Source organism: Typopeltis vanoorti, chromosome 8 (assembly GCF_054136105.1).
Source record: "Typopeltis vanoorti isolate ZY-2024b chromosome 8, IOZ_Tvanoo_1.0, whole genome shotgun sequence".
In the NCBI taxonomy this organism is placed as follows: Eukaryota; Metazoa; Arthropoda; class Arachnida; order Uropygi; family Thelyphonidae; genus Typopeltis; species Typopeltis vanoorti.
The window spans coordinates 124,864,379-124,888,384 of NC_143556.1; positions in this window are offsets into that span (position 1 = coordinate 124,864,379).

Genomic DNA, 24,006 nt, shown 5'->3' on the forward strand with positions numbered 1-24,006 from the left:
TTATACACGGAAAATAAATTAGAAATAGTTCGTAAATTGAAAGTGAATAAAATTATCGGACAGATTGATAAATATACATGAAATATCCGAAATATAAGGATTGATACGTATCCTCCGCACAAGTCTCTTAATGGAAAACATTGGAAAGTTGAACGGGTGCATATCTGTGCAGAATATAATTATCAGACACGGATTGAAATCTAGGGAAGATGACCCTCAAGGGTGATCTGATTCCACAACCTTTAGGGTCATGTTCCCTGTTTAGGGACGATGATGCTCAAGGTAGAATGCCGTCGCCAGCCGATGTACCTTGAGCATCATTCTCCCTCGATATGAAAGTCGCTATTTTTGTACCTTGAGGGTCATGTACCTTCAGGAAATATTTAATAGATGAGTACCACAAGAATGGCAATGGTTAACAATGAAAATTATACACGGAAAATAAATTAGAAATAGTTCGTAAATTGAAAGTGAATAAAATTATCGGACAGATTGATAAATATACATGAAATATCCGAAATATAAGGATTGATACATATCCTCCGCACAAGTCTCTTAATGGAAAACATTGGAAAGTTGAACGGGTGCATATCTGTGCAGAATATAATTATCAGACACGGATTGAAATCTAGGGAAGATGACCCTCAAGGGTGATCTGATTCCACAACCTTTAGGGTCATGTTCCCTGTTTAGGGACGATGATGCTCAAGGTAGAATGCCGTCGCCAGCCGATGTACCTTGAGCATCATTCTCCCTCGATATGAAAGTCGCTATTTTTGTACCTTGAGGGTCATGTACCTTCAGGAAATATTTAATAGATGAGTACCACAAGAATGGCAATGGTTAACAATGAAAATTATACACGGAAAATAAATTAGAAATAGTTCGTAAATTGAAAGTGAATAAAATTATCGGACAGATTGATAAATATACATGAAATATCCGAAATATAAGGATTGATACATATCCTCCGCACAAGTCTCTTAATGGAAAACATTGGAAAGTTGAACGGGTGCATATCTGTGCAGAATATAATTATCAGACACGGATTGAAATCTAGGGAAGATGACCCTCAAGGGTGATCTGATTCCACAACCTTTAGGGTCATGTTCCCTGTTTAGGGACGATGATGCTCAAGGTAGAATGCCGTCGCCAGCCGATGTACCTTGAGCATCATTCTCCCTCGATATGAAAGTCGCTATTTTTGTACCTTGAGGGTCATGTACCTTCAGGAAATATTTAATAGATGAGTACCACAAGAATGGCAATGGTTAACAATGAAAATTATACACGGAAAATAAATTAGAAATAGTTCGTAAATTGAAAGTGAATAAAATTATCGGACAGATTGATAAATATACATGAAATATCCGAAATATAAGGATTGATACATATCCTCCGCACAAGTCTCTTAATGGAAAACATTGGAAAGTTGAACGGGTGCATATCTGTGCAGAATATAATTATCAGACACGGATTGAAATCTAGGGAAGATGACCCTCAAGGGTGATCTGATTCCACAACCTTTAGGGTCATGTTCCCTGTTTAGGGACGATGATGCTCAAGGTAGAATGCCGTCGCCAGCCGATGTACCTTGAGCATCATTCTCCCTCGATATGAAAGTCGCTATTTTTGTACCTTGAGGGTCATGTACCTTCAGGAAATATTTAATAGATGAGTACCACAAGAATGGCAATGGTTAACAATGAAAATTATACACGGAAAATAAATTAGAAATAGTTCGTAAATTGAAAGTGAATAAAATTATCGGACAGATTGATAAATATACATGAAATATCCGAAATATAAGGATTGATACATATCCTCCGCACAAGTCTCTTAATGGAAAACATTGGAAAGTTGAACGGGTGCATATCTGTGCAGAATATAATTATCAGACACGGATTGAAATCTAGGGAAGATGACCCTCAAGGGTGATCTGATTCCACAACCTTTAGGGTCATGTTCCCTGTTTAGGGACGATGATGCTCAAGGTAGAATGCCGTCGCCAGCCGATGTACCTTGAGCATCATTCTCCCTCGATATGAAAGTCGCTATTTTTGTACCTTGAGGGTCATGTACCTTCAGGAAATATTTAATAGATGAGTACCACAAGAATGGCAATGGTTAACAATGAAAATTATACACGGAAAATAAATTAGAAATAGTTCGTAAATTGAAAGTGAATAAAATTATCGGACAGATTGATAAATATACATGAAATATCCGAAATATAAGGATTGATACATATCCTCCGCACAAGTCTCTTAATGGAAAACATTGGAAAGTTGAACGGGTGCATATCTGTGCAGAATATAATTATCAGACACGGATTGAAATCTAGGGAAGATGACCCTCAAGGGTGATCTGATTCCACAACCTTTAGGGTCATGTTCCCTGTTTAGGGACGATGATGCTCAAGGTAGAATGCCGCCGCCAGCCGATGTACCTTGAGCATCATTCTCCCTCGATATGAAAGTCGCTATTTTTGTACCTTGAGGGTCATGTACCTTCAGGAAATATTTAATAGATGAGTACCACAAGAATGGCAATGGTTAACAATGAAAATTATACACGGAAAATAAATTAGAAATAGTTCGTAAATTGAAAGTGAATAAAATTATCGGACAGATTGATAAATATACATGAAATATCCGAAATATAAGGATTGATACATATCCTCCGCACAAGTCTCTTAATGGAAAACATTGGAAAGTTGAACGGGTGCATATCTGTGCAGAATATAATTATCAGACACGGATTGAAATCTAGGGAAGATGACCCTCAAGGGTGATCTGATTCCACAACCTTTAGGGTCATGTTCCCTGTTTAGGGACGATGATGCTCAAGGTAGAATGCCGTCGCCAGCCGATGTACCTTGAGCATCATTCTCCCTCGATATGAAAGTCGCTATTTTTGTACCTTGAGGGTCATGTACCTTCAGGAAATATTTAATAGATGAGTACCACAAGAATGGCAATGGTTAACAATGAAAATTATACACGGAAAATAAATTAGAAATAGTTCGTAAATTGAAAGTGAATAAAATTATCGGACAGATTGATAAATATACATGAAATATCCGAAATATAAGGATTGATACATATCCTCCGCACAAGTCTCTTAATGGAAAACATTGGAAAGTTGAACGGGTGCATATCTGTGCAGAATATAATTATCAGACACGGATTGAAATCTAGGGAAGATGACCCTCAAGGGTGATCTGATTCCACAACCTTTAGGGTCATGTTCCCTGTTTAGGGACGATGATGCTCAAGGTAGAATGCCGTCGCCAGCCGATGTACCTTGAGCATCATTCTCCCTCGATATGAAAGTCGCTATTTTTGTACCTTGAGGGTCATGTACCTTCAGGAAATATTTAATAGATGAGTACCACAAGAATGGCAATGGTTAACAATGAAAATTATACACGGAAAATAAATTAGAAATAGTTCGTAAATTGAAAGTGAATAAAATTATCGGACAGATTGATAAATATACATGAAATATCCGAAATATAAGGATTGATACATATCCTCCGCACAAGTCTCTTAATGGAAAACATTGGAAAGTTGAACGGGTGCATATCTGTGCAGAATATAATTATCAGACACGGATTGAAATCTAGGGAAGATGACCCTCAAGGGTGATCTGATTCCACAACCTTTAGGGTCATGTTCCCTGTTTAGGGACGATGATGCTCAAGGTAGAATGCCGTCGCCAGCCGATGTACCTTGAGCATCATTCTCCCTCGATATGAAAGTCGCTATTTTTGTACCTTGAGGGTCATGTACCTTCAGGAAATATTTAATAGATGAGTACCACAAGAATGGCAATGGTTAACAATGAAAATTATACACGGAAAATAAATTAGAAATAGTTCGTAAATTGAAAGTGAATAAAATTATCGGACAGATTGATAAATATACATGAAATATCCGAAATATAAGGATTGATACATATCCTCCGCACAAGTCTCTTAATGGAAAACATTGGAAAGTTGAACGGGTGCATATCTGTGCAGAATATAATTATCAGACACGGATTGAAATCTAGGGAAGATGACCCTCAAGGGTGATCTGATTCCACAACCTTTAGGGTCATGTTCCCTGTTTAGGGACGATGATGCTCAAGGTAGAATGCCGTCGCCAGCCGATGTACCTTGAGCATCATTCTCCCTCGATATGAAAGTCGCTATTTTTGTACCTTGAGGGTCATGTACCTTCAGGAAATATTTAATAGATGAGTACCACAAGAATGGCAATGGTTAACAATGAAAATTATACACGGAAAATAAATTAGAAATAGTTCGTAAATTGAAAGTGAATAAAATTATCGGACAGATTGATAAATATACATGAAATATCCGAAATATAAGGATTGATACATATCCTCCGCACAAGTCTCTTAATGGAAAACATTGGAAAGTTGAACGGGTGCATATCTGTGCAGAATATAATTATCAGACACGGATTGAAATCTAGGGAAGATGACCCTCAAGGGTGATCTGATTCCACAACCTTTAGGGTCATGTTCCCTGTTTAGGGACGATGATGCTCAAGGTAGAATGCCGTCGCCAGCCGATGTACCTTGAGCATCATTCTCCCTCGATATGAAAGTCGCTATTTTTGTACCTTGAGGGTCATGTACCTTCAGGAAATATTTAATAGATGAGTACCACAAGAATGGCAATGGTTAACAATGAAAATTATACACGGAAAATAAATTAGAAATAGTTCGTAAATTGAAAGTGAATAAAATTATCGGACAGATTGATAAATATACATGAAATATCCGAAATATAAGGATTGATACATATCCTCCGCACAAGTCTCTTAATGGAAAACATTGGAAAGTTGAACGGGTGCATATCTGTGCAGAATATAATTATCAGACACGGATTGAAATCTAGGGAAGATGACCCTCAAGGGTGATCTGATTCCACAACCTTTAGGGTCATGTTCCCTGTTTAGGGACGATGATGCTCAAGGTAGAATGCCGCCGCCAGCCGATGTACCTTGAGCATCATTCTCCCTCGATATGAAAGTCGCTATTTTTGTACCTTGAGGGTCATGTACCTTCAGGAAATATTTAATAGATGAGTACCACAAGAATGGCAATGGTTAACAATGAAAATTATACACGGAAAATAAATTAGAAATAGTTCGTAAATTGAAAGTGAATAAAATTATCGGACAGATTGATAAATATACATGAAATATCCGAAATATAAGGATTGATACATATCCTCCGCAAAAGTCTCTTAATGGAAAACATTGGAAAGTTGAACGGGTGCATATCTGTGCAGAATATAATTATCAGACACGGATTGAAATCTAGGGAAGATGACCCTCAAGGGTGATCTGTTTCCACAACCTTTAGGGTCATGTTCCCTGTTTAGGGACGATGATGCTCAAGGTAGAATGCCGTCGCCAGCCGATGTACCTTGAGCATCATTCTCCCTCGATATGAAAGTCGCTATTTTTGTACCTTTAGGGTCATGTACCTTCAGGAAATATTTAATAGATGAGTACCACCAGAATGGCAATGGTTTACAATGAAAATTCTACACGGAAAATAAATTAGAAATAGTTCGTAAATTGAAAGTGAATAAAATTATCGGACAGATTGATAAATATACATGAAATATCCGAAATATAAGGATTGATACATATCCTCCGCACAAGTCTCTTAATGGAAAACATTGGAAAGTTGAACGGGTGCATATCTGTGCAGAATATAATTATCAGACACGGATTGAAATCTAGGGAAGATGACCCTCAAGGGTGATCTGATTCCACAACCTTTAGGGTCATGTTCCCTGTTTAGGGACGATGATGCTCAAGGTAGAATGCCGTCGCCAGCCGATGTACCTTGAGCATCATTCTCCCTCGATATGAAAGTCGCTATTTTTGTACCTTGAGGGTCATGTACCTTCAGGAAATATTTAATAGATGAGTACCACAAGAATGGCAATGGTTAACAATGAAAATTATACACGGAAAATAAATTAGAAATAGTTCGTAAATTGAAAGTGAATAAAATTATCGGACAGATTGATAAATATACATGAAATATCCGAAATATAAGGATTGATACATATCCTCCGCACAAGTCTCTTAATGGAAAACATTGGAAAGTTGAACGGGTGCATATCTGTGCAGAATATAATTATCAGACACGGATTGAAATCTAGGGAAGATGACCCTCAAGGGTGATCTGATTCCACAACCTTTAGGGTCATGTTCCCTGTTTAGGGACGATGATGCTCAAGGTAGAATGCCGTCGCCAGCCGATGTACCTTGAGCATCATTCTCCCTCGATATGAAAGTCGCTATTTTTGTACCTTGAGGGTCATGTACCTTCAGGAAATATTTAATAGATGAGTACCACAAGAATGGCAATGGTTAACAATGAAAATTATACACGGAAAATAAATTAGAAATAGTTCGTAAATTGAAAGTGAATAAAATTATCGGACAGATTGATAAATATACATGAAATATCCGAAATATAAGGATTGATACATATCCTCCGCACAAGTCTCTTAATGGAAAACATTGGAAAGTTGAACGGGTGCATATCTGTGCAGAATATAATTATCAGACACGGATTGAAATCTAGGGAAGATGACCCTCAAGGGTGATCTGATTCCACAACCTTTAGGGTCATGTTCCCTGTTTAGGGACGATGATGCTCAAGGTAGAATGCCGTCGCCAGCCGATGTACCTTGAGCATCATTCTCCCTCGATATGAAAGTCGCTATTTTTGTACCTTGAGGGTCATGTACCTTCAGGAAATATTTAATAGATGAGTACCACAAGAATGGCAATGGTTAACAATGAAAATTATACACGGAAAATAAATTAGAAATAGTTCGTAAATTGAAAGTGAATAAAATTATCGGACAGATTGATAAATATTCATGAAATATCCGAAATATAAGGATTGATACGTATCCTCCGCACAAGTCTCTTAATGGAAAACATTGGAAAGTTGAACGGGTGCATATCTGTGCAGAATATAATTATCAGACACGGATTGAAATCTAGGGAAGATGACCCTCAAGGGTGATCTGATTCCACAACCTTTAGGGTCATGTTCCCTGTTTAGGGACGATGATGCTCAAGGTAGAATGCCGTCGCCAGCCGATGTACCTTGAGCATCATTCTCCCTCGATATGAAAGTCGCTATTTTTGTACCTTGAGGGTCATGTACCTTCAGGAAATATTTAATAGATGAGTACCACAAGAATGGCAATGGTTAACAATGAAAATTATACACGGAAAATAAATTAGAAATAGTTCGTAAATTGAAAGTGAATAAAATTATCGGACAGATTGATAAATATACATGAAATATCCGAAATATAAGGATTGATACATATCCTCCGCACAAGTCTCTTAATGGAAAACATTGGAAAGTTGAACGGGTGCATATCTGTGCAGAATATAATTATCAGACACGGATTGAAATCTAGGGAAGATGACCCTCAAGGGTGATCTGATTCCACAACCTTTAGGGTCATGTTCCCTGTTTAGGGACGATGATGCTCAAGGTAGAATGCCGTCGCCAGCCGATGTACCTTGAGCATCATTCTCCCTCGATATGAAAGTCGCTATTTTTGTACCTTGAGGGTCATGTACCTTCAGGAAATATTTAATAGATGAGTACCACAAGAATGGCAATGGTTAACAATGAAAATTATACACGGAAAATAAATTAGAAATAGTTCGTAAATTGAAAGTGAATAAAATTATCGGACAGATTGATAAATATACATGAAATATCCGAAATATAAGGATTGATACATATCCTCCGCACAAGTCTCTTAATGGAAAACATTGGAAAGTTGAACGGGTGCATATCTGTGCAGAATATAATTATCAGACACGGATTGAAATCTAGGGAAGATGACCCTCAAGGGTGATCTGTTTCCACAACCTTTAGGGTCATGTTCCCTGTTTAGGGACGATGATGCTCAAGGTAGAATGCCGTCGCCAGCCGATGTACCTTGAGCATCATTCTCCCTCGATATGAAAGTCGCTATTTTTGTACCTTTAGGGTCATGTACCTTCAGGAAATATTTAATAGATGAGTACCACCAGAATGGCAATGGTTTACAATGAAAATTCTACACGGAAAATAAATTAGAAATAGTTCGTAAATTGAAAGTGAATAAAATTATCGGACAGATTGATAAATATTCATGAAATATCCGAAATATAAGGATTGATACGTATCCTCCGCACAAGTCTCTTAATGGAAAACATTGGAAAGTTGAACGGGTGCATATCTGTGCAGAATATAATTATCAGACACGGATTGAAATCTAGGGAAGATGACCCTCAAGGGTGATCTGATTCCACAACCTTTAGGGTCATGTTCCCTGTTTAGGGACGATGATGCTCAAGGTAGAATGCCGTCGCCAGCCGATGTACCTTGAGCATCATTCTCCCTCGATATGAAAGTCGCTATTTTTGTACCTTGAGGGTCATGTACCTTCAGGAAATATTTAATAGATGAGTACCACAAGAATGGCAATGGTTAACAATGAAAATTATACACGGAAAATAAATTAGAAATAGTTCGTAAATTGAAAGTGAATAAAATTATCGGACAGATTGATAAATATACATGAAATATCCGAAATATAAGGATTGATACATATCCTCCGCACAAGTCTCTTAATGGAAAACATTGGAAAGTTGAACGGGTGCATATCTGTGCAGAATATAATTATCAGACACGGATTGAAATCTAGGGAAGATGACCCTCAAGGGTGATCTGATTCCACAACCTTTAGGGTCATGTTCCCTGTTTAGGGACGATGATGCTCAAGGTAGAATGCCGTCGCCAGCCGATGTACCTTGAGCATCATTCTCCCTCGATATGAAAGTCGCTATTTTTGTACCTTGAGGGTCATGTACCTTCAGGAAATATTTAATAGATGAGTACCACAAGAATGGCAATGGTTAACAATGAAAATTATACACGGAAAATAAATTAGAAATAGTTCGTAAATTGAAAGTGAATAAAATTATCGGACAGATTGATAAATATACATGAAATATCCGAAATATAAGGATTGATACATATCCTCCGCACAAGTCTCTTAATGGAAAACATTGGAAAGTTGAACGGGTGCATATCTGTGCAGAATATAATTATCAGACACGGATTGAAATCTAGGGAAGATGACCCTCAAGGGTGATCTGATTCCACAACCTTTAGGGTCATGTTCCCTGTTTAGGGACGATGATGCTCAAGGTAGAATGCCGTCGCCAGCCGATGTACCTTGAGCATCATTCTCCCTCGATATGAAAGTCGCTATTTTTGTACCTTGAGGGTCATGTACCTTCAGGAAATATTTAATAGATGAGTACCACAAGAATGGCAATGGTTAACAATGAAAATTATACACGGAAAATAAATTAGAAATAGTTCGTAAATTGAAAGTGAATAAAATTATCGGACAGATTGATAAATATACATGAAATATCCGAAATATAAGGATTGATACATATCCTCCGCACAAGTCTCTTAATGGAAAACATTGGAAAGTTGAACGGGTGCATATCTGTGCAGAATATAATTATCAGACACGGATTGAAATCTAGGGAAGATGACCCTCAAGGGTGATCTGATTCCACAACCTTTAGGGTCATGTTCCCTGTTTAGGGACGATGATGCTCAAGGTAGAATGCCGTCGCCAGCCGATGTACCTTGAGCATCATTCTCCCTCGATATGAAAGTCGCTATTTTTGTACCTTGAGGGTCATGTACCTTCAGGAAATATTTAATAGATGAGTACCACAAGAATGGCAATGGTTAACAATGAAAATTATACACGGAAAATAAATTAGAAATAGTTCGTAAATTGAAAGTGAATAAAATTATCGGACAGATTGATAAATATACATGAAATATCCGAAATATCAGGATTGATACATATCCTCCGCACAAGTCTCTTAATGGAAAACATTGGAAAGTTGAACGGGTGCATATCTGTGCAGAATATAATTATCAGACACGGATTGAAATCTAGGGAAGATGACCCTCCAGGTTGATCTGTTTCCACAACCTTTAGGGTCATGTTCCCTGTTTAGGGACGATGATGCTCAAGGTAGAATGCCGTCGCCAGCCGATGTACCTTGAGCATCATTCTCCCTCGATATGAAAGTCGCTATTTTTGTACCTTTAGGGTCATGTACCTTCAGGAAATATTTAATAGATGAGTACCACCAGAATGGCAATGGTTTACAATGAAAATTCTACACGGAAAATAAATTAGAAATAGTTCGTAAATTGAAAGTGAATAAAATTATCGGACAGATTGATAAATATTCATGAAATATCCGAAATATAAGGATTGATACGTATCCTCCGCACAAGTCTCTTAATGGAAAACATTGGAAAGTTGAACGGGTGCATATCTGTGCAGAATATAATTATCAGACACGGATTGAAATCTAGGGAAGATGACCCTCAAGGGTGATCTGATTCCACAACCTTTAGGGTCATGTTCCCTGTTTAGGGACGATGATGCTCAAGGTAGAATGCCGTCGCCAGCCGATGTACCTTGAGCATCATTCTCCCTCGATATGAAAGTCGCTATTTTTGTACCTTGAGGGTCATGTACCTTCAGGAAATATTTAATAGATGAGTACCACAAGAATGGCAATGGTTAACAATGAAAATTATACACGGAAAATAAATTAGAAATAGTTCGTAAATTGAAAGTGAATAAAATTATCGGACAGATTGATAAATATACATGAAATATCCGAAATATAAGGATTGATACATATCCTCCGCACAAGTCTCTTAATGGAAAACATTGGAAAGTTGAACGGGTGCATATCTGTGCAGAATATAATTATCAGACACGGATTGAAATCTAGGGAAGATGACCCTCAAGGGTGATCTGATTCCACAACCTTTAGGGTCATGTTCCCTGTTTAGGGACGATGATGCTCAAGGTAGAATGCCGTCGCCAGCCGATGTACCTTGAGCATCATTCTCCCTCGATATGAAAGTCGCTATTTTTGTACCTTGAGGGTCATGTACCTTCAGGAAATATTTAATAGATGAGTACCACAAGAATGGCAATGGTTAACAATGAAAATTATACACGGAAAATAAATTAGAAATAGTTCGTAAATTGAAAGTGAATAAAATTATCGGACAGATTGATAAATATACATGAAATATCCGAAATATAAGGATTGATACATATCCTCCGCACAAGTCTCTTAATGGAAAACATTGGAAAGTTGAACGGGTGCATATCTGTGCAGAATATAATTATCAGACACGGATTGAAATCTAGGGAAGATGACCCTCAAGGGTGATCTGTTTCCACAACCTTTAGGGTCATGTTCCCTGTTTAGGGACGATGATGCTCAAGGTAGAATGCCGTCGCCAGCCGATGTACCTTGAGCATCATTCTCCCTCGATATGAAAGTCGCTATTTTTGTACCTTGAGGGTCATGTACCTTCAGGAAATATTTAATAGATGAGTACCACCAGAATGGCAATGGTTAACAATGAAAATTATACACGGAAAATAAATTAGAAATAGTTCGTAAATTGAAAGTGAATAAAATTATCGGACAGATTGATAAATATTCATGAAATATCCGAAATATAAGGATTGATACGTATCCTCCGCACAAGTCTCTTAATGGAAAACATTGGAAAGTTGAACGGGTGCATATCTGTGCAGAATATAATTATCAGACACGGATTGAAATCTAGGGAAGATGACCCTCAAGGGTGATCTGATTCCACAACCTTTAGGGTCATGTTCCCTGTTTAGGGACGATGATGCTCAAGGTAGAATGCCGTCGCCAGCCGATCTACCTTGAGCATCATTCTCCCTCGATATGAAAGTCGCTATTTTTGTACCTTGAGGGTCATGTACCTTCAGGAAATATTTAATAGATGAGTACCACAAGAATGGCAATGGTTAACAATGAAAATTATACACGGAAAATAAATTAGAAATAGTTCGTAAATTGAAAGTGAATAAAATTATCGGACAGATTGATAAATATACATGAAATATCCGAAATATAAGGATTGATACATATCCTCCGCACAAGTCTCTTAATGGAAAACATTGGAAAGTTGAACGGGTGCATATCTGTGCAGAATATAATTATCAGACACGGATTGAAATCTAGGGAAGATGACCCTCAAGGGTGATCTGATTCCACAACCTTTAGGGTCATGTTCCCTGTTTAGGGACGATGATGCTCAAGGTAGAATGCCGTCGCCAGCCGATGTACCTTGAGCATCATTCTCCCTCGATATGAAAGTCGCTATTTTTGTACCTTGAGGGTCATGTACCTTCAGGAAATATTTAATAGATGAGTACCACAAGAATGGCAATGGTTAACAATGAAAATTATACACGGAAAATAAATTAGAAATAGTTCGTAAATTGAAAGTGAATAAAATTATCGGACAGATTGATAAATATACATGAAATATCCGAAATATAAGGATTGATACGTATCCTCCGCACAAGTCTCTTAATGGAAAACATTGGAAAGTTGAACGGGTGCATATCTGTGCAGAATATAATTATCAGACACGGATTGAAATCTAGGGAAGATGACCCTCAAGGGTGATCTGATTCCACAACCTTTAGGGTCATGTTCCCTGTTTAGGGACGATGATGCTCAAGGTAGAATGCCGTCGCCAGCCGATGTACCTTGAGCATCATTCTCCCTCGATATGAAAGTCGCTATTTTTGTACCTTGAGGGTCATGTACCTTCAGGAAATATTTAATAGATGAGTACCACAAGAATGGCAATGGTTAACAATGAAAATTATACACGGAAAATAAATTAGAAATAGTTCGTAAATTGAAAGTGAATAAAATTATCGGACAGATTGATAAATATTCATGAAATATCCGAAATATAAGGATTGATACGTATCCTCCGCACAAGTCTCTTAATGGAAAACATTGGAAAGTTGAACGGGTGCATATCTGTGCAGAATATAATTATCAGACACGGATTGAAATCTAGGGAAGATGACCCTCAAGGGTGATCTGATTCCACAACCTTTAGGGTCATGTTCCCTGTTTAGGGACGATGATGCTCAAGGTAGAATGCCGTCGCCAGCCGATGTACCTTGAGCATCATTCTCCCTCGATATGAAAGTCGCTATTTTTGTACCTTGAGGGTCATGTACCTTCAGGAAATATTTAATAGATGAGTACCACAAGAATGGCAATGGTTAACAATGAAAATTATACACGGAAAATAAATTAGAAATAGTTCGTAAATTGAAAGTGAATAAAATTATCGGACAGATTGATAAATATACATGAAATATCCGAAATATAAGGATTGATACGTATCCCCCGCACAAGTCTCTTAATGGAAAACATTGGAAAGTTGAACGGGTGCATGTCTGTGCAGAATATAATTATCAGACACGGATTGAAATCTAGGGAAGATGACCCTCAAGGGTGATCTGTTTCCACAACCTTTAGGGTCATGTTCCCTGTTTAGGGATGATGATGCTCAAGGTAGAATGCCGTCAGCCAGCCGATGTACCTTGAGCATCATTCTCCCTCGATATGAAAGTCGCTATTTTTGTACCTTTAGGGTCATGTACCTTCAGGAAATATTTAATAGATGAGTACCACCAGAATGGCAATGGTTTACAATGAAAATTCTACACGGAAAATAAATTAGAAATAGTTCGTAAATTGAAAGTGAATAAAATTATCGGACAGATTGATAAATATTCATGAAATATCCGAAATATAAGGATTGATACGTATCCTCCGCACAAGTCTCTTAATGGAAAACATTGGAAAGTTGAACGGGTGCATATCTGTGCAGAATATAATTATCAGACACGGATTGAAATCTAGGGAAGATGACCCTCAAGGGTGATCTGATTCCACAACCTTTAGGGTCATGTTCCCTGTTTAGGGACGATGATGCTCAAGGTAGAATGCCGTCGCCAGCCGATCTACCTTGAGCATCATTCTCCCTCGATATGAAAGTCGCTATTTTTGTACCTTGAGGGTCATGTACCTTCAGGAAATATTTAATAGATGAGTACCACAAGAATGGCAATGGTTAACAATGAAAATTATACACGGAAAATAAATTAGAAATAGTTCGTAAATTGAAAGTGAATAAAATTATCGGACAGATTGATAAATATACATGAAATATCCGAAATATAAGGATTGATACGTATCCTCCGCACAAGTCTCTTAATGGAAAACATTGGAAAGTTGAACGGGTGCATATCTGTGCAGAATATAATTATCAGACACGGATTGAAATCTAGGGAAGATGACCCTCAAGGGTGATCTGATTCCACAACCTTTAGGGTCATGTTCCCTGTTTAGGGACGATGATGCTCAAGGTAGAATGCCGTCGCCAGCCGATCTACCTTGAGCATCATTCTCCCTCGATATGAAAGTCGCTATTTTTGTACCTTGAGGGTCATGTACCTTCAGGAAATATTTAATAGATGAGTACCACAAGAATGGCAATGGTTAACAATGAAAATTATACACGGAAAATAAATTAGAAATAGTTCGTAAATTGAAAGTGAATAAAATTATCGGACAGATTGATAAATATACATGAAATATCCGAAATATAAGGATTGATACGTATCCCCCGCACAAGTCTCTTAATGGAAAACATTGGAAAGTTGAACGGGTGCATATCTGTGCAGAATATAATTATCAGACACGGATTGAAATCTAGGGAAGATGACCCTCAAGGGTGATCTGTTTCCACAACCTTTAGGGTCATGTTCCCTGTTTAGGGACGATGATGCTCAAGGTAGAATGCCGTCGCCAGCCGATGTACCTTGAGCATCATTCTCCCTCGATATGAAAGTCGCTATTTTTGTACCTTTAGGGTCATGTACCTTCAGGAAATATTTAATAGATGAGTACCACCAGAATGGCAATGGTTTACAATGAAAATTCTACACGGAAAATAAATTAGAAATAGTTCGTAAATTGAAAGTGAATAAAATTATCGGACAGATTGATAAATATTCATGAAATATCCGAAATATAAGGATTGATACGTATCCTCCGCACAAGTCTCTTAATGGAAAACATTGGAAAGTTGAACAGGTGCATATCTGTGCAGAATATAATTATCAGACACGGATTGAAATCTAGGGAAGATGACCCTCAAGGGTGATCTGATTCCACAACCTTTAGGGTCATGTTCCCTGTTTAGGGACGATGATGCTCAAGGTAGAATGCCGTCGCCAGCCGATCTACCTTGAGCATCATTCTCCCTCGATATGAAAGTCGCTATTTTTGTACCTTGAGTTTTATGTACCTTCAGGAAATATTTAATAGATGAGTACCACAAGAATGGCAATGGTTAACAATGAAAATTTTACACGGAAAAAAAAATAGAAATAGTTCGTAAATTGAAAGTGAATAAAATTATCGGACAGATTGATAAATATACATGAAATATCCGAAATATAAGGATTGATACATATCCTCCGCACAAGTCTCTTAATGGAAAACATTGGAAAGTTGAACGGGTGCATATCTGAGCAGAATATAATTATCAGACACGGATTGAAATCTAGGGAAAATGACCCTCAAAGGTGATCTCATTCCACAACCTTTAGGGTCATGTTCCCTGTTTAGGGACGATGATGCTCAAGGTAGAATGCCGTCGCCAGCCGATGTACCTTGAGCATCATTCTCCCTCGATATGAAAGTCGCTATTTTTGTACCTTGAGGGTCATGTACCTTCAGGTGATATTTAATAGAGGAGTACCACAAGAATGGCAATGGTTAACAATGAAAATTATACACGGAAAATAAATTAGAAATAGTTCGTAAATTGAAAGTGAATAAAATTATCGGACAGATTGATAAATATTCATGAAATATCCGAAATATAAGGATTGATACGTATCCTCCGCAGAAGTCTCTTAATGGAAAACATTGGAAAGTTGAACGGGTGCATATCTGTGCAGAATATAATTATCAGACACGGATTGAAATCTAGGGAAGATGACCCTCAAGGGTGATCTGATTCCACAACCTTTACGGTCATGTTCCCTGTTTAGGGACGATGATGCTCAAGGTAGAATGCCGTCGCCAACCGATCTACCTTGAGCATCATTCTCCCTCGATATGAAAGTCGCTATTTTTGTACCTTGAGGGTCATGTACCTTCAGGAAATATTTAATAGATGAGTACCACAAGAATGGCAATGGTTAACAATGAAAATTATACACGGAAAATAAATTAGAAATAGTTCGTAAATTGAAAGTGAATAAAATTATCGGACAGATTGATAAATATACATGAAATATCCGAAATATAAGGATTGATACGTATCCCCCGCACAAGTCTCTTAATGGAAAACATTGGAAAGTTGAACGGGTGCATGTCTGTGCAGAATATAATTATCAGACACGGATTGAAATCTAGGGAAGATGACCCTCAAGGGTGATCTGTTTCCACAACCTTTAGGGTCATGTTCCCTGTTTAGGGATGATCATGCTCAAGGTAGAATGCGGTCACCAGCCGATGTACCTTGAGCATCATTCTCCCTCGATATGAAAGTCGCTATTTTTGTACCTTTAGGGTCATGTACCTTCAGGAAATATTTAATAGATGAGTACCACCAGAATGGCAATGTTTTACAATGAAAATTCTACACGGAAAATAAATTAGAAATAGTTCGTAAATTGAAAGTGAATAAAATTATCGGACAGATTGATAAATATTCATGAAATATCCGAAATATAAGGATTGATACGTATCCTCCGCACAAGTCTCTTAATGGAAAACATTGGAAAGTTGAACGGGTGCATATCTGTGCAGAATATAATTATCAGACACGGATTGAAATCTAGGGAAGATGACCCTCAAGGTGATCTGATTCCACAACCTTTAGGGTCATGTTCCCTGTTTAGGGACGATGATGCTCAATGTAGAATGCCGTCGCCAGCCGATCTACCTTGAGCATCATTCTCCCTCGATATGAAAGTCGCTATTTTTGTACCTTTAGGGTCATGTACCTTCAGGAAATATTTAATAGATGAGTACCACCAGAATGGCAATGGTTTACAATGAAAATTCTACACGGAAAATAAATTAGAAATAGTTCGTAAATTGAAAGTGAATAAAATTATCGGACAGATTGATAAATATACATGAAATATCCGAAATATAAGGATTGATACATATCCTCTGCACAAGTCTCTTAATGGAAAACATTGGAAAGTTGAACGGGTGCATATCTGTGCAGAATATAATTATCAGACACGGATTGAAATCTAGGGAAGATGACCCTCAAGGGTGATCTGATTCCACAACCTTTAGGGTCATGTTCCCTGTTTAGGGACGATGATGCTCAAGGTAGAATGCCGTCGCCAGCCGATGTACCTTGAGCATCATTCTCCCTCGATATGAAAGTCGCTATTTTTGTACCTTGAGGGTCATGTACCTTCAGGAAATATTTAATAGATGAGTACCACAAGAATGGCAATGGTTAACAATGAAAATTATACACGGAAAATAAATTAGAAATAGTTCGTAAATTGAAAGTGAATAAAATTATCGGACAGATTGATAAATATACATGAAATATCCGAAATATAAGGATTGATACGTATCCTCCGCACAAGTCTCTTAATGGAAAACATTGGAAAGTTGAACGGGTGCATATCTGTGCAGAATATAATTATCAGACACGGATTGAAATCTAGGGAAGATGACCCTCAAGGGTGATCTGATTCCACAACCTTTAGGGTCATGTTCCCTGTTTAGGAACGATGATTCTCAAGGTAGAATGCCGTCGCCAGCCGATGTACCTTGAGCATCATTCTCCCTCGATATGAAAGTCGCTATTTTTGTACCTTGAGGGTCATGTACCTTCAGGAAATATTTAATAGATGAGTACCACAAGAATGGCAATGGTTAACAATGAAAATTATACACGGAAAATAAATTAGAAATAGTTCGTAAATTGAAAGTGAATAAAATTATCGGACAGATTGATAAATATTCATGAAATATCCGAAATATAAGGATAGATACGTATCCTCCGCACAAGTCTCTTAATGGAAAACATTGGAAAGTTGAACGGGTGCATATCTGTGCAGAATATAATTATCAGACACGGATTGAAATCTAGGGAAGATGACCCTCAAGGGTGATCTGATTCCACAACCTTTAGGGTCATGTTCCCTGTTTAGGGACGATGATGCTCAAGGTAGAATGCCGTCGCCAGCCGATCTACCTTGAGCATCATTCTCCCTCGATATGAAAGTCGCTATTTTTGTACCTTGAGGGTCATGTACCTTCAGGAAATATTTAATAGATGAGTACCACAAGAATGGCAATGGTTAACAATGAAAATTATACACGGAAAATAAATTAGAAATAGTTCGTAAATTGAAAGTGAATAAAATTATCGGACAGATTGATAAATATACATGAAATATCCGAAATATAAGGATTGATACGTATCCTCCGCACAAGTCTCTTAATGGAAAACATTGGAAAGTTGAACGGGTGCATATCTGTGCAGAATATAATTATCAGACACGGATTGAAATCTAGGGAAGATGACCCTCAAGGGTGATCTGATTCCACAACCTTTAGGGTCATGTTCCCTGTTTAGGGACGATGATGCTCAAGGTAGAATGCCGTCGCCAGCCGATCTACCTTGAGCATCATTCTCCCTCGATATGAAAGTCGCTATTTTTGTACCTTGAGGGTCATGTACCTTCAGGAAATATTTAATAGATGAGTACCACAAGAATGGCAATGGTTAACAATGAAAATTATACACGGAAAATAAATTAGAAATAGTTCGTAAATTGAAAGTGAATAAAATTATCGGACAGATTGATAAATATACATGAAATATCCGAAATATAAGGATTGATACGTATCCTCCGCACAAGTCTCTTAATGGAAAACATTGGAAAGTTGAACGGGTGCATATCTGTGCAGAATATAATTATCAGACACGGATTGAAATCTAGGGAAGATGACCCTCAAGGGTGATCTGATTCCACAACCTTTAGGGTCATGTTCCCTGTTTAGGGACGATGATGCTCAAGGTAGAATGCCGTCGCCAGCCGATCTACCTTGAGCATCATTCTCCCTCGATATGAAAGTCGCTATTTTTGTACCTTGAGGGTCATGTACCTTCAGGAAATATTTAATAGATGAGTACCACAAGAATGGCAATGGTTAACAATGAAAATTATACACGGAAAATAAATTAGAAATAGTTCGTAAATTGAAAGTGAATAAAATTATCGGACAGATTGATAAATATTCATGAAATATCCGAAATATAAGGATTGATACGTATCCTCCGCACAAGTCTCTTAATGGAAAACATTGGAAAGTTGAACGGGTGCATATCTGTGCAGAATATAATTATCAGACACGGATTGAAATCTAGGGAAGATGACCCTCAAGGGTGATCTGATTCCACAACCTTTAGGGTCATGTTCCCTGTTTAGGGACGATGATGCTCAAGGTAGAATGCCGTCGCCAGCCGATGTACCTTGAGCATCATTCTCCCTCGATATGAAAGTCGCTATTTTTGTACCTTGAGGGTCATGTACCTTCAGGAAATATTTAATAGATGAGTACCACAAGAATGGCAATGGTTAACAATGAAAATTATACACGGAAAATAAATTAGAAATAGTTCGTAAATTGAAAGTGAATAAAATTATCGGACAGATTGATAAATATACATGAAATATCCGAAATATAAGGATTGATACGTATCCTCCGCACAAGTCTCTTAATGGAAAACATTGGAAAGTTGAACGGGTGCATATCTGTGCAGAATATAATTATCAGACACGGATTGAAATCTAGGGAAGATGACCCTCAAGGGTGATCTGATTCCACAACCTTTAGGGTCATGTTCCCTGTTTAGGGACGATGATGCTCAAGGTAGAATGCCGTCGCCAGCCGATCTACCTTGAGCATCATTCTCCCTCGATATGAAAGTCGCTATTTTTGTACCTTGAGGGTCATGTACCTTCAGGAAATATTTAATAGATGAGTACCACAAGAATGGCAATGGTTAACAATGAAAATTATACACGGAAAATAAATTAGAAATAGTTCGTAAATTGAAAGTGAATAAAATTATCGGACAGATTGATAAATATACATGAAATATCCGAAATATAAGGATTGATACGTATCCTCCGCACAAGTCTCTTAATGGAAAACATTGGAAAGTTGAACGGGTGCATATCTGTGCAGAATATAATTATCAGACACGGATTGAAATCTAGGGAAGATGACCCTCAAGGGTGATCTGTTTCCACAACCTTTAGGGTCATGTTCCCTGTTTAGGGACGATGATGCTCAAGGTAGAATGCCGTCGCCAGCCGATGTACCTTGAGCATCATTCTCCCTCGATATGAAAGTCGCTATTTTTGTACCTTTAGGGTCATGTACCTTCAGGAAATATTTAATAGATGAGTACCACCAGAATGGCAATGGTTTACAATGAAAATTCTACACGGAAAATAAATTAGAAATAGTTCGTAAATTGAAAGTGAATAAAATTATCGGACAGATTGATAAATATTCATGAAATATTTGAAATATAAGGATTGGTACGTATCCTCCGCACAAGTCTCTTAATGGAAAACATTGGAAAGTTGAACAGGTGCATATCTGTGCAGAATATAATTATCAGACACGGATTGAAATCTAGGGAAGATGACCCTCAAGGGTGATCTGATTCCACAACCTTTAGGGTCATGTTCCCTGTTTAGGGACGATGATGCTCAAGGTAGAATGCCGTCGCCAGCCGATCTACCTTGAGCATCATTCTCCCTCGATATGAAAGTCGCTATTTTTGTACCTTGAGTTTTATGTACCTTCAGGAAATATTTAATAGATGAGTACCACAAGAATGGCAATGGTTAACAATGAAAATTTTACACGGAAAAAAAAATAGAAATAGTTCGTAAATTGAAAGTGAATAAAATTATCGGACAGATTGATAAATATACATGAAATATCCGAAATATAAGGATTGATACATATCCTCCGCACAAGTCTCTTAATGGAAAACATTGGAAAGTTGAACGGGTGCATATCTGAGCAGAATATAATTATCAGACACGGATTGAAATCTAGGGAAAATGACCCTCAAAGGTGATCTCATTCCACAACCTTTAGGGTCATGTTCCCTGTTTAGGGACGATGATGCTCAAGGTAGAATGCCGTCGCCAGCCGATGTACCTTGAGCATCATTCTCCCTCGATCCCCCCCCCCCCACCCCCCCCCCCCCCCACCCCCCCCCCCCCCCACCCCCCCCCCCCCCCACCCCCCCCCCCCCCCACCCCCCCCCCCCCCCACCCCCCCCCCCCCCCACCCCCCCCCCCCCCCACCCCCCCCCCCCCCCACCCCCCCCCCCCCCCACCCCCCCCCCCCCCCACCCCCCCCCCCCCCCACCCCCCCCCCCCCCCACCCCCCCCCCCCCCCACCCCCCCCCCCCCCCACCCCCCCCCCCCCCCACCCCCCCCCCCCCCCACCCCCCCCCCCCCCCACCCCCCCCCCCCCCCACCCCCCCCCCCCCCCACCCCCCCCCCCCCCCACCCCCCCCCCCCCCCACCCCCCCCCCCCCCCACCCCCCCCCCCCCCCACCCCCCCCCCCCCCCACCCCCCCCCCCCCCCACCCCCCCCCCCCCCCACCCCCCCCCCCCCCCACCCCCCCCCCCCCCCACCCCCCCCCCCCCCCACCCCCCCCCCCCCCCACCCCCCATATTTCATGAATATTTATCAATTGTCCGATAATTTTATTCACTTTCAATTTACGAACTATTTCTAATTTATTTTCCGTGTATAATTTTCATTGTTTACCATTGCTATTCTTGTGATACTCATCTATTAAATATTTCCTGAAGGTACATGACCCTCAAGGTACAAAAATAGCGACTTTCTTATAGAGGGAGGGTGATGCTCAAGGTACATCGGCTGGCGACCGCGTTCTACCTTGAGCATCATCATCCCTAAAGAGGGAAAATGACCCTGAAGGTTCTGGATTCAGTTAAACCTTGAGGGTCACCTTCCCTAGATTTTATTCTGTGTCTGATAATTATATTCTTTACAGATATGCACCCATTCAACTTTCCAATGTTTTCTAATAAGAGTCTTGTCGTGCGGAGAATAAGTACCAAACCTTACATTTCGGATATTTCATGAATATTTATCAATCTTTTCGATAATTTTATTCACTTTAGATTGACGAACTATTTGTAATCTATTTTCCGTGTATAACTTTCATTGTTATCCATTACCATTCTTGTGGTACTCATCTATTAAATATTTCCTTAAGGTTGATGACACTCAAAGTACAAAAATAGCGACTTTCGATATAGAGCGAGGGTGAGGCTCAAGGCACATCGGCTGGCAACGGCGCGTTCATACCTTGAGCATCATCGTCCCTAAAGAGAAAACATGACCCTGAAGGTTGTGGTGTCAGATAAACCCTTGAGGTTCACCTTCCCTAGATTTCAATCTGTGTCTGTTAATTATATTCTGTAGAGATATGCACCCATTGAACTTTCCAATGTTTTCTAATAAGAGACTTTTGCGGAGGATATGTATCAATCCTTATATTTCGGATATTTCATGAATATTTATCAATCTGTCCGATAATTTTATTCACTTTCAATTTACGAACTATTTCTAATTTATTTTCCGTGTATAATTTTCATTGTTAACCATTGCCATTCTTGTGGTACTCATCTATTAAATATTTCCTGAAGGTACATGACCCTCAAGGTACAAAAATAGCGACTTTCATATCGAGGGAGAATGATGCTCAAGGTACATCGGCTGGCGACGGCATTCTACCTTGAGCATCATCGTCCCTAAACAGGGAACATGACCCTAAAGGTTGTGGAATCAGATCACCCTTGAGGGTCATCTTCCCTAGATTTCAATCCGTGTCTGATAATTATATTCTGCACAGATATGCACCCGTTCAACTTTCCAATGTTTTCCATTAAGAGACTTGTGCGGAGGATATGTATCAATCCTTATATTTCGGATATTTCATGTATATTTATCAATCTGTCCGATAATTTTATTCACTTTCAATTTACGAACTATTTCTAATTTATTTTCCGTGTATAATTTTCATTGTTAACCATTGCCATTCTTGTGGTACTCATCTATTAAATATTTCCTGAAGGTACATGACCCTCAAGGTACAAAAATAGCGACTTTCATATCGAGGGAGAATGATGCTCAAGGTACATCGGCTGGCGACGGCATTCTACCTTGAGCATCATCGTCCCTAAACAGGGAACATGACCCTAAAGGTTGTGGAAACAGATCACCCTTGAGGGTCATCTTCCCTAGATTTCAATCCGTGTCTGATAATTATATTCTGCACAGATATGCACCCGTTCAACTTTCCAATGTTTTCCATTAAGAGACTTGTACGGAGGATATGTATCAATCCTTATATTTCGGATATTTCATGTATATTTATCAATCTGTCCGATAATTTTATTCACTTTCAATTTACGAACTATTTCTAATTTATTTTCCGTGTATAATTTTCATTGTTAACCATTGCCATTCTTGTGGTACTCATCTATTAAATATTTCCTGAAGGTACATGACCCTCAAGGTACAAAAATAGCGACTTTCATATCGAGGGAGAATGATGCTCAAGGTACATCGGCTGGCGACCGCATTCTACCTTGAGCATCATCGTCCCTAAACAGGGAACATGACCCTAAAGGTTGTGGAATCAGATCACCCTTGAGGGTCATCTTCCCTAGATTTCAATCCGTGTCTGATAATTATATTCTGCACAGATATGCACCCGTTCAACTTTCCAATGTTTTCCATTAAGAGACTTGTGCGGAGGATATGTATCAATCCTTATATTTCGGATATTTCATGTATATTTATCAATCTGTCCGATAATTTTATTCACTTTCAATTTACG